Genomic DNA, 16739 nt, shown 5'->3' on the forward strand with positions numbered 1-16739 from the left:
CATTTTATAGTGCAGACAGTTCATGGTTTAGCTTAATTAACCCTCAAAAACATGGACAAGTGGCTTAAATAGATTCCCAGAAAGAAATGGCATACTGAACATAAAGCCAACACAGACAAGGAACAGGAAAATGTCAGGGCAGATATATCTCTACTTCAGCATGAGGTAAAAGCAATGGTAATCAATTCACCTCTTATAATACTATGGACAAAAAGCCTTAAGGCACCAGGAAGAGGCACTGTCATGAGGATTTGCACCCACTATTATTAAAGAGGAACCTCGCCCTAAGAGTAAACCGTGCCTGGAGGCGACAGCTAATGGCGGGATTGAACAACATGATTAGAGAGACATCTAGAAATACTTTCTATTTCTGCACAGATTTATCTTTTAAAGCTTCCTGTTGTTGTGTGCTTTATCACGTACCTAAGCTTAGTATAGTTGTATTTGCATATTATTTATATGACTTGTGATTATTTTTTCTCCACAGATTGTACGCAGGATCAAAAGAGCTTTGAGCCCGCTACTGTAGATGATGGGAATTTCATAAGGTCTGGGGACTGCAGAAGGCTGTGTTCAGAATTCTGCTGGAGGGAAAAGACTGAGTCCTGTGGGGATGGGTTCCGTGAATATTTACAATAGTGCAGTCATGTAACCATAATGAGCTAAATGAGATTAATCTATTAGCCCTTGAATTACAATGATGGAATAAATTGGAGGAATACTGCAAAGGACCAAGAAAAGAGTCCTGGCTGGTTTAATAAGGGAGGGCATTTGTCATGACGCTGCCTGGTAAGAACAACCATCAACAGCACAACACACAATAATGCTACCAACTTTATGACTATCGTTCCTTGTTTGTGCCTAGGCAAGTGTATTCTGCTTAAGACTTTATTTTCAGTTGTATACAGGATTATGTACCTAGGGGCACTCTCTTTTATTTTTTTAATTTATTTTATTGAAGTATAGTTGATTTACAATGTTGTGTTAATTTCTGCCGTACAGCAAAGTGATTCAGTTATACATATACATACATTCTTTTTCGTATTCTTTTCCATTATGGTTTATCACAGGATATTGAATATAGTTCCCTGTGCTCTACAGTAGGACCTTGTTGCTTATCTATTCTGTATATAATATAATCCTGCTAATCCCAAGCTTCCGATCCATCCCTCTCCCAGCCCCTCCCCCTTGGCAACTACAAGTCTGTTTTGTATGTCTGTAAGAGATCTTTCTTGATGCTCTTAGTCTAAAGGCATAATTTAAGGTTATAAGCACTCAGTCCTTCCCCGTTTTTAAGGTGCTTTCACACTAATTGGATGTTTGAGGTATAAAGACATGAATAGTTAAGATTTCTGTGGCACTCAGCATGCCTCTGCTGGCATTCTGAGAACTTTACACAGGATTAAATGTGTAACTTAATCCTCACCAAAATCCCTGTAAGTTGGTACCCAATTCTCACCCATCATCATACCCATTTCCCAGATGAGGAAATCAAGACCCAGAGAAGACAGATAACTTGCCCACTATCAACTGGTAAAGCTGCATCCCAGCCCAGCAAGTCTAGCTCCAAACCACACTAAACTGCTACAAGAACGTGATCAGTGTAATTGCTCACAAATACCTTCACAGGACACGTATTTCCTTTTGAGTTGTCAAACCATTCAACTCTGTAAGTTTCCCAGACTTCTGCTCCAAAGCTTGCAGATCAGAAAACAAACCAATTTATTTTCTGTTGACTGATAGAAAGAAACTGAAGCCTCCTCCAACCCTAGACACAGCTCATAAGTTGACACATAAAAGGTAATGCTTAGAATACACAAAGGACTGAGCTCAGTGACCTACAAGGTGTGGTAAAATGTCGACAGTTGGAAAATAGCATTAAATATGGGAATAGTGAATGATTAGCACTATATAGGAGATGTGTTGAACATAGTCTTAGAATATAGCAGACTATATTAGTTTTCTGTGGTTACCTTAACAAGTGACCAGAAACTTGGTGGCTTAAAACAACAGAAAGGTATTCTCTCCCAGTTCTAGAGGCCAGAAGTCCAAAATCAAGGTGCTGGCAGGGCCACACGCCCTCGGCAGGCTCTGGGGGAGAATCCTTTCCTTGCCTCTTCCAGCTTCTGGGAGCTGCCAGCATTCCCTGGCCTGTGGCCGCATCCCAGTCTCTGCTCCCATCTACATATCACCTTTTCCGTGTGTCTCTCCCACGTGTGTCTTTGATGAGGACACTCGTCACTGGATATAGAACCCACTGAGATAATCCAAGATGATCTTCCATCTGAAGATCCTTAACTTAATTAGATATGCAAAGTCCCTTTTCCCAAACAAGGTAACAGTCACATGTTCCAGGGACTATAGGACGTGGACATTTCTCTTTTTTGGGGGGTGGGGAAAGGGGCATCATTAGGTTCACGACAGAGACACCAACAAAATCAACAAACTGAGTTAAACAGTTGAAATATACAACTAATTCAAAGGTTGGCAGCATAAGACAAGGCAAATGGAAGGATACACAACCAATAAAAATATGAGGAGTATGCAGTGCACAGACACTCAAAATGGACAGAATAGGAAAATGCCTGAATTGTGTAAATGTTCAATGTCAATGAACATTAGGGCACTGTGGCCCATTTGGAACAATACTTGTGAAAAGGGAACAAAATTTGAAAAAAATAATAACTAACAATTAAATATTTGTAAAATAATGGCTTTAAAGAAAGGAAGAAAAGATTGGGCATCAATAGGAGAAAGCTTAGACTATAAAATAACTGATACAAGCCCGTGGGAGAAGGCTCTCAGGAAAGTCCTCTGCTGTTGCCTTTTCTTCGGCTCACAGGGCTACTAGTAGGTAAAGGCTGTATCTCAGGGGGTTGGGGTTAGGAGTGAGGCTAGGTGTCAGGAGACCTCAGCCCAGGCACCCACCACCTTGAGGTGTTCCGTGTTCAAGGCTCCAATGTTGGGCAGTGGTGCATACGGAGTGGTGCCAGCCACTCCAAGAGCATTTTAGTGAATCTGTGCTTGTCCTTTGCCTCTTCCAGGTGAATTAGTGACTTCATAATATGGGGAAATTCAACTACGTGATTTTAGGCCCGCTCTGGCTCTAAATTGCTGATTCTAAGGGTCTGTGGATTTCCTTTTTGAGAGCGAGCATTGCTGAGGGTAGGATTACCGTCTATGAGGATGCTTTGGCCCTGAGCGAGAGCACAGCCTATCTGTCTGGGATGCTTCACATGTTTTAGCATTAACCAGGCAGTGTCTTCGGGTCCTGTGGTCCCCAAGGTTCTCAGAAGTCTGAACTGACTTTGGGGGACATGTGCACCAAACCAAGCCCTTCACAGCAAGCAGAGCCCAGCAGGGAACAAGTTCTGTAGCCCTAGATGGCAAACTCTGTCTCTCACAGTTCATCTCTCCTTACACAGCAGTGGATCCTGAGTCCAATTTCAAAGAAATCAGGTAGTGGAGGTGCTCGCCAAATCACGCCAGGGATGGTCAAAGTTCAGGAGCAAAGTTCCCACATTGTCCCCCAAAACCAGTTCACAGACAGCTGCCAGTTCAGGACAAACTTTTCCCTGTTCCATGGTGAAATGAAAGACAAGGAAGGGCAAGTGTGTGTGTGTGTGTGTGTGTGTGTGTGTGTTTGTGTCTATGCATACACATACACACATGTATAACATATATAGAAAACACAATTTCCACCAGAGGAAATGTCCTTCTATAATTATGTCTTACCTTTCGTATATAATTGTTCTCTCTTTTATGAACTAATGTGGATAGTAGTTAATTATTACTTTTAATGCCATTCATTAGGGAAAACTTTGTAAATTAGCAGTCTTTTTTTTAATTCCCCATTTAAAACTTTCTTTTATTTTTGGCTTGTGTGTAAAATCTCAAAGTCTGGGAATCTCTGCAATAGCTTTAGAGAAGATTTGAGAAAGCCCACCCCCAGATCTGTTTCCCGTACAAGACAATCCTTGCTTGAATCCCTTGGCTTTGCAGCCGTGCAGTCTCCTGGAAGCTACAGAGCCAGGAAGGGAGGCCAGGGCCTTCACCTCCTCCCCAATTATGGACCAGAAAGAGAGGGAGCCGGCAGGGCAGCTGGAGACCCGGGTCTTAGCCGAATAAAATGGGGGTAATGTCACAGGCAGAATATCTTTATGCAAAGCAGCAAGAAAGTGGCCTTTATCTGGGGACCTGCCGTTTCCTCCCCACGCACTTGTTACAAACCCTCTGGCAGAAAATAGAGGTCAGACTCTGGCTGTGTGAATTCACATCCTTATCCTGCTGTTAAAATTGTTTAGTCACGATAATCTCAGTTTTAAAGCTTCACTATAGCCATATTTTCAGCGTTTTAGCTTTCGAGGCACCTGTATCACGTTACCGACCACAGTTCAAAACGTCCTTATGGTCATTTCCTTCTGTGCCCATTTCATTGCATCTCCCTTCCTTCTCCCTTCTCTCTTGCAACAAGCAAGAGGGGACGCGCAGAGAATTTCATGTGAACAGTCAGAGGATTATACGTATACACAATCTGGTCATATATTGAAGTGAACTTTCGTTGGAAAAAAAAGAAGAAACGAAATACGGACCCACTTCAGAAAACAATGAGTTTGTTAAAATGCATTCTTCTATTTCTGTCAAGTGATCAACCATGAGAACCTTATTATAAAAGTGTCCACTAGGGGGCACTGCAGTCAAAGCAGACCAGAATGAACGCTAAACCTTTCATCAACTTGGATAAACCCAAGTCATTTCACTAATATTGTCAAAAGCATATTGTTTTCACAAAATGAGAGGCCACCTTTTTCACATTTTGTTGAAGGGGAAAAAATCCATTTTCTGGCAGCAGAAGCTAAAAAGTCGCTCACTCTGGGCATCCAGAATTGACTCTGTACTAAGGTTAATATACATGAAGCTGCATGAGAATGTGAACCAAGATGGTCAGGTCAGAGGTAACAGCGGGTCTTGTAATTGTCGCACTGCACTGGCTCTGCTGAAAACGTCCTCCCCCCTCCTTTGTCCTCTCCCCACCTCCTCATCACCCCTGCTGATAAACAGAGACAAGAAAATTTAGGGCATCAGAGAAGCTTTAAAATAAGATTTAGGAGTAGAAGGCATTTAATTTCATAATGCAGCTGACATCACCAGCTGCCTCCAGCTGAGTGAGGGTCTAATCTCTAGGGGGATGTGGTCCCTGTGCCTCAGAAGGGCAAGAGAGGCTCCTTTGTGGCTGCAGGAAATGGAACCAAGGAAAACGAAGTGGAGTGCAAGAGGCCAGAAGCACATATTCTGACCCATTTCTTAAAAACAGTTGACTTTTTCATTTAACTAACTCCATTTTTTAAAGTATTTGATTTATTTGTTAAACTAAAACTAAATGTAGTGGACGGAGAGCAGAAGAACTGAGGCTCGGGGCTAGTGGAGGGCATGATGGAACCCTGGGAAAAAGCTACAGCAAAGGCACCATCAAATATGTACAGCACAATTCAGGTCCCTACAGCTCAGTCCCTGGGCTTCCTGCCTGCCCTCTAAAGCACCCTCAGACACCTCACCCACACAGAGAAGTTACCAGTGCCTCAATCACCCGGGCAAAGGGAAGATTTAGTTTTAACTTGGTCAGCGTTGTAGGTCGAATTGTGTCCCCCTGTCCCCAAATAATATGTTGAAGTCCTAACTCCCCAACACACTTGAATGTGACTTTATTGGGAAAGTAGTTCTTTGAAGAAGTGATCAAATTAAGATGAGGTCATTAGGGTGGACCCTAATCCAGTATGACTGTTGTCCTTAAAAGAAGAGGAGGGGGGCATCCCTGGTGGCATAGTGGTTAAGAATCCTCCTGCCAATGCAGGGGACACGGGTTTGAGCCCTGGTCCGGGAAGATCCCACATGCCATGGAGCAACTAAGCCCGTGTGCCTACTCAGCCTTAAAAAGAAATGAAATTGAGTTATTTGTAATGAGATGGATAGACCTAGAGTCTGTCATACAGAGTGAAGTAAGTCAGAAAGAAAAAGACAAATACCGTATGCTAACACATATATATGGAATTTAAGGGAAAAAAATGTCATGAAGAACCTAGGGGTAAGACAGGAATAAAGACGCAGACCTACTGGAGAACGGACTTGAGGATATGGGGAGGGGGAAGGGTGAGTTTTGACAGGGCGAGAGAGAGTCATGGACATATACACACTAACAAACGTAGTAAGGTAGATAGCTGGGGGGAAGCAGCCGCAAGGCACAGGGATATTAGCTCGGTGCTTTGTGACAGCCTGGAAGGGTGGGATGGGGAGAGTGGGAGGGAGGGAGACGCAAGAGGGAAGACATATGGGAACATATGTATATGTATAGCTGATTCACTTTGTTATAAAGCAGAAACTAACACACCATTGTAAAGCAATTATACCCCAATAAAGATGTTTAAAAAAAAAAAAAAAAGCCCGTGTGCCACGACTACCGAGCCTGTGCTCTAGAGCCCGTGAACCACAACTACTGAAGCCCGCACGCCTAGAGCCCACGCTCCGCAACAAGAGAAGCCACCGCAATGAGAAGCCTGCGCACCGCAACCAAGAGTAGGTCCCGCTCGCCGCAACTAGAGAAAGCCCGCGCACAGCAATGAAGACCCAACGCAGCCAAAAATAAATAAATAAATAAATTTATTTATTTAAAAAAAAAAAGGAGTTTTCACCGCTAAGACACACGGAGAGAAGAGGCATGTGACGAAAGAGGCAGAGATCGGGGTCATCGATCTACAAGCTAGGAACACCAAGGATTTCGGACAGTGGCTAGGAGAGAAGGATGGCCCACGTCGTCCCTCAGAGCCCACAGAAGAAACTAGTCCCTCTCAAACCCTGATCCCAGACTTCCAGCGTCCATAATTCTGTTGTTAAGCCACCTAGTTTATGGCACTTTGCTACTGCATCCCGAGGAAGGTAATTACTTATGACCAAACTCAGCAACAGTAGGATGGAATTCTGGGAATGGCAGTGAAGGGAGACTTAACTTACTGTGTAAGGTTTTAAAGAATTTTTCCTCTGTTTTCTCCCTTTCACTTCCTTTTTTGCTGTCTAACCAACCCCGCTATTCCAATTTCTTATCAAATATAAAACACTATTTTTATTTCTCTTTACATGCACAGCTCTTAATGCTTTCTAGAGATATGTCCTTTTTTCTTTCCTGGTCCATTTTATACTCCTCCTCAACTACCTAAAAACTTCACAGAGCAGATGGCATTTTTAAAGCATCTTGCTCCCTTGAGTTGCTCAAAGTATGACATAAATGTTCCCTTATTCTTCATGACATCTTAAAGAAAGAGATTTTTTTCAATGAACAGTTATTTTAAACCTCAGGAAATATAGAGCCAAGTTAAGCATCTTGTCCTAAATCACATAGCCTTTCAGTGGATGAACAGGGTTTGGGAGACAGATCTCCCAGTTCCTTGTATACAGTAGTTTCCTCTTATCTGAGGTTTCACTTTCCATGGTTTTAATTACCTGAGGTCAACCGCAGTCCAAAATTATTACAAGGAAAATTCCAGAAGTAAACAATTCATAAATTTTAAATTGTGCACCGTTCTGAGTAGCATGATGAAATCTCACACTGTCCCACCCTGTCCCACCAAGAACATGAATCATCCCTTTGCCCAGCATACCCGTCCGTTGGTATAAGAAAAAGCATAATATATCAGATTTGTTATTATCTGTGATTTCAGGCATCTACTGGGGGTCTTGGAACGTATCCCTGTGGATAAGGGGGGGGGGGGCTACTGTGGTCTCTTTTAAATATTGTACAGTTCTATTTTATTCTTAATTATCCACCAAAAGGAGTAGAGTGCAGAAATCCTCCAAAGTCAGGGTCAATCAGAAGTTGCCTTTTGGGTGCCTTCTCTGTATTTTGGATAGAAATGTGTCTGATGCTCTGGGACTTCATAAAACCTCAAGCCATGTGGTACAAGTACATTGTCATGTTCTAATTTCTCAGTATCCATGAGAGTTTCTTCTCCCTTCCTCCCCATTGCATCGCTGAAAAAGGGCCAGCCACCTCTCAGGATATGGGAAAGATCAAGCCCAGCTAAACCTTCTCCCCAACTTTCCTGGCTCCCCACGTCCCTGGCACAGGGAGATCATTCTCTTGCTTGTTCTGTGAGCCAAGATCGCTCAGAATGCCTTAGGAAGCCCTTGGTCCTATTCCCTCTACTGTCCCTATGTTGCCTCCCAAAGAGCAGTGCCATCTTCCAGGTCTGGCTCACGCTAGGACAGAATCTCTTATGCTTGCTGTGACTCAGCAGGGTTGAGTCAGACTGGAATTTCCGAAATTACCAAAGAAAAATTTAAGGGAAATCAAAGAAAGTCAAGGAAGCAGAGAAGCATAGCTGGGTTTGTCCCAGGGCTCAGAGGTCCTGTCCCATTCCTCACTGGAGCTCAGACAATGAATTCAGATGATGAAGACCACCTCCTGGTGTCCCAGCTACTGAGTCATTATCAGGTGAAGGGTGCCATCCTGCCTCCCTGCCAAGCCAGGGTCCTAGACGGATCATCCCCTGGGATCAAGGCCATTACTGGCCTAAGGCCCAATCTCCAGCTGAGAGGTAGAGGATAAGATTCTTCACATAGGGAGTGGCTTAGCCCCATATTCATCCTTTTAATGGAGGAACTATGAAAGTACAACCTTAGAATAAACAGGACTCTCATACAAGATGAATTACATACACATCACAGCCCGTGTAGGTTGCAGGGAACGTAAGCCATCTGACCAAGGCTGAAGGTTCCAGCTAGTGACACAGAAAGACGAGGATGTGATGGATAAGAAGGCAGTGACACGAGCGGTGAAGGGGGGGACATGTAGACCAGGACGTCGTCATTAGGATGTGGGATGGGTATGCGGCAGAAGGCAGGGAATCTCTGGTGGGAAGCAGCTTAGGTTGTTCCAAAGAACACTGAAGTTTCCCCAGATGGTGGTGGACTTGGGAAGGGAAAGAAGCAGCCAGATATAATAGTTAATAATTCTTGAGTTATGCCTGAAACGTGCCAATCACTTTACTTGGATCTTCTCATTCCATCCTTTTGACAACCAGATGCTCCAGGAATTACTGTTATCTGCATTTTAGAGAGGAGTTCGTAACCCTAAAAACACTCAGTCACTTGGCCAAAAGTCACACAAACCAGCGAGCACAAAGCGGAAATTAGAATCCAAGTCATCAGATAGGTACACACACACACACACACACACACACACACACACACACACACACATACATCTTAATTGAACTGGGGAGGTGGGAGGGAGCAGTCACCAGGCCACCCCATAGGGGACAGTCAGGAGGAAAGGGAGAGGAATCACACAATGTCAGGCACCAAACAGACAGAGGATATTTTCCAGAAAAGAAGAGTGATGGATTGCAAGTGATTGGGGGAGGGGCGGGGGGCGAGGAGGGGAGACTGACATAACCTTGAATCCCCACCCTGGCCGGTGGAAGGTGGAAAAGTGAACAGAAAGCCAGATTTCAGGTAGGGTTAGCATCCTTTGAAGGCTCTGAGAATGCAGAAGAGATTATCCGGCTCGTAACCAGGATGCAGACAGCGCTGTGGGAAGAGCTGGAACACAAACAGAGTCAGAAGTCCTTGGGAGAGACCCACAGAGCAGCGGGGAGCACGGGAGACAGATGACCGGAGGGGCCAGCCCTTGGGTGATCCCTGGAGACAACAGGATGGCAGACACGATGGGACTTGCCAGCCTCCGGGAGCCCCACAAGCGTCCAGGCGGTTCCAGTCCTCTGAGCCCCCAGGGCACCGGAGCGCTCGGTCGGCTGGGCGCCACCCCAGGTGGAAGGGGAATCTTTGGGGCCGCAGATACCGGGATCCTGCTTCGCCAGCTGACAGCTGGGAGCTGCCAGTCCTGCAGGAGGGGAATTAACTAGTCTAGGAAGCGTACCCTGGCATGACAGCAAAGGTAAAATAATCTGCCTAATATACATTCCTTTTTCCACTGGAAAATCTGAACCAGAGAACAATTTGCCTTAAAGCATGGCTGTACCTTCTGCTTGTCTGGAAGGGGTGGGACACGGAGTCACACAAAAGAGCCAGACCTGTAGTAATTATGATAATTAAGACCCTAGAACGGAAGTACTCTCTTCCAGCCCTAGGTAAAGTCGAGTATGTAGCAGCCACGTGACTAATCGCGGGATCACTGGTTTTAGTCTATTTTTCTAATCTTCCCTTTCTGTTTCTGCTTAGAAACTATCTCAACCAGCCGCTAACGATATGTCATAGACTTTCTCAACCGTCTTGTACTCTTGCCATCTCTGACCCCTCCCAGGCTGGATTGTGTTGAAATAGTTTTTGAGTGTGCTTTTAAAGTTCCAGGAAAACATTTTTTTAAAGTCTCTTTGAAAGATGAGTTGGAACTAAATGGAATCCGTGCTTCTGTTAAGGTCCCCTTGAAGACTTGCAAGCTGACAGCAGTCCAATACGAGGGCCATGATCATTTCTCTTGGCCACTGTTTTCTTTCTCTTTTTTCCTTTCTTGTTATTTTGTTTTCTGGGGGTTTTTTGTAAGGAAAGTTCCAAACATTCACAACAGCATGGAGGAAAGAGCAATAATGTCCTATGTATCCATCACTCAGCTCCAACAATCGTCAGCTCATTTTAGCCACTATCTTCAGTATCCCTTTAAAAATGCATTAAAATGTTACACACAGTTTGGAGTACAATCCCCCATTCCTTCCATATTTCCTCTTACACGGGAACCCAGATTTGAAATAGTTCTCAGCACAAATGACATACAATCTGTTTTTGCAAACTGTTCCTAGATTCTGAATTTCAAATCGATTTCAGGGAAATCATTAGGTGACAGGAATTAGGAGCCTCCTTACGAAGGAATTTATCTTATTGTCACTTATTATTCTGAACGTGGCTCTAAAACAAAACTGATTCTTTATGCCAGGCTCACATGTTACCTGGGGATTTTAACCACAGGCAGCAAATTCCGGTAAGAAGCTTTAAATTTTTCCCAGCTAAAGAAATGCTGGTGGTGGCAGGATCGGGGCAGGAATAAGAAGGAGGGGGTGGGGGTACAAATAATATTGGATTGCTGTAACCTCCAGCCAAGTCATGCAAGTTTACGTTTCAGACTGTTGAAAAAGAGTCCGTGGAGGTCACTTTAGGGTGAGTCAATGGAGACTATTCTAGAGGGAGTCTGACTATTCTTGAGTGAGGGGGAGAGATTGGTCCGTCTGTTGAGACTTTCTCAAATGTAGCTCGTCACTTCCTTCCTTCCTTCCTCCTTCCTTCTTTCCCTCTTTCTTTCTGTCTTCTGAAGAGCCTGGCCTTATTAAGAAAAAAAAGAATTCACATCATCAGTACTAGCGGTCACACAATCACTCTCCTGTTTTCTGTTAGCAGGTGAAATTGAAAAGAAAAAAGTATGAGCAGTAGGTACCAATCCTCGCTCAAGATCTAGCCGTGTAATTTATTTCCAGAGTCACTGGAAACCTCCAATTGTGGGATCTGATGAACTCAAATGACGGCCTCCAAATCCTGACCATGTCTACGTAACAGCAAACAGTAGGTTTAGCATGAAATAGATCCGGGCAGAAATCTTGGCCAGAGGCATCTCCACTTCCACGTGTATTCCCCCCTGGAAAAAAATGCTTAAGGCAGACACGTCTCTAAAATGAATGCCTTCCCACGGAGGAGGGTGGATGCATAGCTTACACACACACACACCGTACACGAATAGAAATAAGGAGGCCGTTCTCTTGGGCCATGAATACCCTGTCAGTCAAACATCCTGAAATGGAAGAGTTTCCTCAAGGACCCCAGAGGTGGTTGCATCCACTCAGGACAACTTTTCGCAATTCTTTACCATCTGCAGAGGTGCGAAAGAGAAGACCACCCTCTAGAGAGTTAGTGGCTGGGTTTTGTCTGCGCTCCCTCAGGGATTTAAGTTTCAGGACCTAATTTCTTCAGCTCTGATGTAAAAGGAGGAAGTGAACCAGATGATTTCTGAAGGTCTAAAGGCAGCTCTAAATACATAGTAAACTATGAACACAGACCAGGGCTCGGAGTTTGCCGGCACCAAACCTTAGCTCCACGCATCTAAGCTGTGTGTCCACGGGAATGTCACTTGATTTCTTCTGTCATCTAGAGAGAGGAATACCTATGTCACAGGTTCTTATAAGGACGAATTCTTTCATCATATATAAAGCACCTGACCTATAGAATATGCCACATTGCTAGTACCCTCCTTCCTAAAATGCTATGATTTCAAACATCAAAGAATCTGGAAAGGTTGCCTTTCTGTAACACAACTAGATAATTCAGTCCAAAATATTTCCCACTCTAACTTCTTACACGCAGTAGCACGAAAATTATACAAATCTGGGTCAGTTCTACTGAAAAATACTCATGAGGTCGAAGTATTTCAAAGTTTGTGTCTTACATGAGATATTTTACATTTTTTCCCCTTATGTGTTCCAAGTCACTCAGAAATTTTAAAAAATGATATATGTTAAACCAAGATGAGAAAGTGAAGTCTTTACAAAGTTTATGTTGCTAATTAAATTAAGGTTTCTAGCAGATCAAGTCCAAATGACTGGGTTCAACCAAATATTTCCTTTGATCTCGAGATTTTTTTTACTTCAAAGCCTAGCCGGCAGGATTGCACAGTCTGCCGGGGGGCCCTCCCATCCCTACAACGAGGGGCTCATGGTTAAAGGAGAACTTCTGAGGGTCTGCTTCAGAGCAGTGAACCCGGCATGGACTGGCCCTCACCCAGGGTGAGGTGTCTTGGGAGAAAAGAAATGAGTTGGAAGATGTGGGTTCGGGCAGCTTGCGTCTGCCAATTACTCACATCCCGTGAGAAAGTTACTTGACCTCAACCTTCCTGTGAAATGAGACAATAAAACCTAACCTATTTATGTTGCAGACTTGATATAATGTTGGGTCTTTGGATACACCAAACACTGAAATAAGATTAAGAAATAAAACCCCAGAGGGATCCTACAGCGGTTTCTTTTTTCTCCCAGGAAGAGTTTTTCCACCATTGTTATCTCTGGTGCTTTAAGAGTAGGTGCTCATGAATTCTTTGCTGAATAAGTAAAGGGACAAATAAAGAGAGCGGTGAAGAATAGACCCAGTAGTGTCTGCCACTTAGGTTTGCTCTTTCCTCCTGTCAGACCATCCCGTGCGTCCCGCCATTGCAGCCCTAGCTCTACTTAGTCCTGGGATGTAGTAAAATTCTTTTCTATTACAAGGGTTGGGGCAGTGTGGGGAAAGGCAACGGAGAAGGTGCAGCCACCGAGCAGCAGGGAAGGAAGGAGGATGGCTCTGGGGATGGAAGGGGATTTCCTGCTCCACCTGTGAATGGGCGTCTGCTCAATGTGTCACACGCTGTCTTGGACAAGAGAGTCTCAGCATCATTCCCTTAAGCCCATGTTTACTTCTAACTGAATGAATTGAACATTCATAGCTTTCCACATTTTCGTCAGCCTGGAGATGATCAGTGAAATACAACTTCAAGTTGGCCTGGATTCTTAGTCACAGAAGAGGACTTGGGAGACGGGGGAACCCAGACGTTGACTCCATGATGGGAACATAATGAAGAGACTTGAAGAATTTGCGATGCAGACTTGTGTGCATGTTTTTCAAGTCTCCCTATCTCTCTGAGTTTATCTTTTGCACATTACCTCTGGACAAGCTTCATTTATCAGAATCAGAGATTAGGGCAGGAGCTGAAAGACAGAGCTTTGCTGTAATATAAGCTCCACGGTAAGCACGGATGGAATCCCCCCGTGAGCATCTCTATCTAGATATTTCGACATCGGTGCTCCCAGGCGTCAGATGGATTGTTCTTCCCTGACACTGGGGTGGTTTCCTAATCCGTGTCAGCTGTGAATCAGCCCTGGTGGAGGTGTGATAAAGTGGACCAGCGTGGTCGGGAACTCCAGATGAAGGAGACCCACTCAAAGATACAGTATCAGTTAGGATGTCTGAGGCTGCAAGTCACAGGAAACCAACCTAAAGTGGCTTAAACATAAGGACATGTATTCGTCTCACATACCAAGAAGTCTAGGGAATTGGTGGTTTCAGGGTTATGCTGTTCTCTCGGTTCCGGAAATGCAGGATGTTGCCACAGTGAGGGGCACAGCCTCTACCGTCAGTGTCCCTGGGTTCAAATCCCAGCTTTGGTGCTTCTTGGATGTGGGACTTCTGGCAAGTTAACTTCTCTGAGCTTCAGTTCTCTCCGCTGTGAAACTGGAGGTGACACAGTACCTCCCTCCCAGGGGTCTTGCTAGCATTACATCAGTACGTGTAAACTGCTTGGCCAGGGCCTGATGTGTAATAAGCGCTACATAAATGTTGGGTGGGGGTTGTTTTTGGTTTTTTGTGTTTTTTCTGGTCGCGTGGTTTGTGGGACTTAGTTCCCCAACCAGGGATTGAACCTGGACCCTCGTCAGTGAAAACACTGAGTCTTAACCACTGGACCTCCAGGGAAGTCCCCGTAAATGTTAGTTTGTATCATCTTTATTTATTAATATCATCCTCTCATTGTCACAAGAGGGTTCCCAAGGCACCAAGCTTCACACTGCACATGACAACCTACAGGGCAGGGAGGAAATTGTGTGAGGGGGATGGGGCAGGACATGAGAGTGGCAGGTGCTTACCAGTGCATCCCTCTCCTTTAGTGGGGACAAAAGTCTTTCCCAGACACCCACATCCCTTTTCACCGGAGTCTGGACGTCAGGATTGGGCCAGGTGACCGTGTCTGGCAACACCTGGCAAAGAGGACCGAAAGTACCATGATTTGGAGTCTTTGTACAACCTGACACGGTAGCCGTCAGCCACATGAAGCAATTGAGAGCTAAATGACAATCAGTTAAAGTTAGAAAGTCAGGGGCTTCCCTGGAGGTCCAGTGGTTAAGACTCCACGCTTCCGCTTGGGGGCGCGGGTTCAGTCCCTGGTCAGGGAAGTAAGATCCCACATTCTACACTAGAAATTCAATAGTCACATGCAGCCAGAGGTCTCCAGAAGGGACACTGCAGATATAGACTGTTTCCATCCTTACAGAAAGTTCTATTGGACAGCTCTGGAGTCAAAGTTCATGCATGAGGGACCCACCTGCCCTAAGCACGTCTTTGCCTGATGTCTGAACAAATTCAGGGCTCTGTTCACAAGGAAGAAGTGGAAGTGGGCATTGGACTGGCAATCAACAAAAAAGGAAGCCCAGAGGAGGACCGGCATAGATGCTGGTGTGAACATTGGGGTGCGACTGGGCAGAGTTCAGCTTTACCACGCTGGCCTCTAGGCTCCCTTACACGTAGGAGCCCAGCTATTTGACTGGAAATTGGGACTATCAAGGAGGATTTGGACTTCCCCAGTGGTCCGGGGGTTAAGACTCTGCGCTTCCAATGCAGGAGGGGTGAGTTCAATCCTGGTCAGGGAACTAAGGTCCCACAAGCTGCGTGGGGCACGGCCAAAAAAAAAGATTTGCCAGACCTCCTTCTGAGTCCTTTCAGATACAGATATTATAGGACCAAAATGAACCTCCAGCCCAGCTACAGCCTGGACCTCAACCTAGTGGTGTTACAACAATGCTTTGCAAATCACCACACCGATGCCGGCTATTTTTATGATCATGTGAAATGGGGGTAACAACCATTTTCCACTTTGCATAATCACCGTGAGACACAACGGGCAATATGGCAAAGTCCTCAGGAAAGTTCTCCCCTTCTACCTGCAAAACGCAGACATGGGATCATCCTTGGCTTACCCAAGGGGTCTTGGGCAGCAGGAAAAGTCCTCAGAGCTCCTCTAAGTGTTTGAGAAGGTGTTGGTTGACTGCAGTAGGAATGAAGTTGGAGTAATAATAATAACAACGGATATGCAGCTATGCTTAAGTATACGCCAGGCATTTGCCTAAGGTCAGAAAGTGGCCGAGTGGGATGTGCACCCAGATGTTCTGCTGTCAAAGCCCAGGAGCTCTGCCACACTTTCTCCCCAGATCTCTGGAAGACTAAGCTCTTTAGGGCGATGGTGGTCAAATTCCAGCATGCATCCGAATCATGCAGAAAGCTTGTTGAAACACAGCCCTCTGGGCCAGTAGCATGCTAGAGCAGGTTCCCCTATCAGCTCAGGAGAGATGATTGTGTGTATCTCTTTCCAACTCAATAACAATGCATTCGATAACTTCACTTTGGTAGCTTGAAAGCAGTCACAATGGGAGAATTTAAACCACAGGAATCAGCAAACTCTAGGACATATCTTCCCCTGCTAAACCAGTTGTTAAACCTTTGTCATCACATCACCCAGAGTCTCTGATTCAGTAAATCTTGGATGGGGCCTGAGAATTTACCTTTCTAGTAAGTTCCCAGGTGAAGCTGATTCTGCTGGTCCAGGGACCACACTCTGAGAACTGCTTGGAAAAACATTTCAGACAGCCCTGAAATGGATGACAGGTTCTTATCCTGAAATAAGTCATCACTGACGTGAAGAATCTTGGAAGTCTCAGCAAGGAATGTTGGCTGTAGATGACCCTAAGTCAAATTGACACTAGTAAGAGCTAATGTTTACAGAGTATTGCTTGTAGGCAGCTACTGTCCTAGCCATGCCTTGCATTATCTCACTTAATCCTCCCAACAACCCTGGACAGCAGGCTCTATTATCATAGGTGAGCCTGAAGCACAAAGCAGTCAAATGACTTGCCCAAGGTGTACAGGGAATCAGTGGAGCCACTGAGTTGTGG

This window comes from Phocoena sinus, chromosome 3 (genome assembly GCF_008692025.1).
Source record: "Phocoena sinus isolate mPhoSin1 chromosome 3, mPhoSin1.pri, whole genome shotgun sequence".
Classification (NCBI taxonomy): Eukaryota; Metazoa; Chordata; class Mammalia; order Artiodactyla; family Phocoenidae; genus Phocoena; species Phocoena sinus.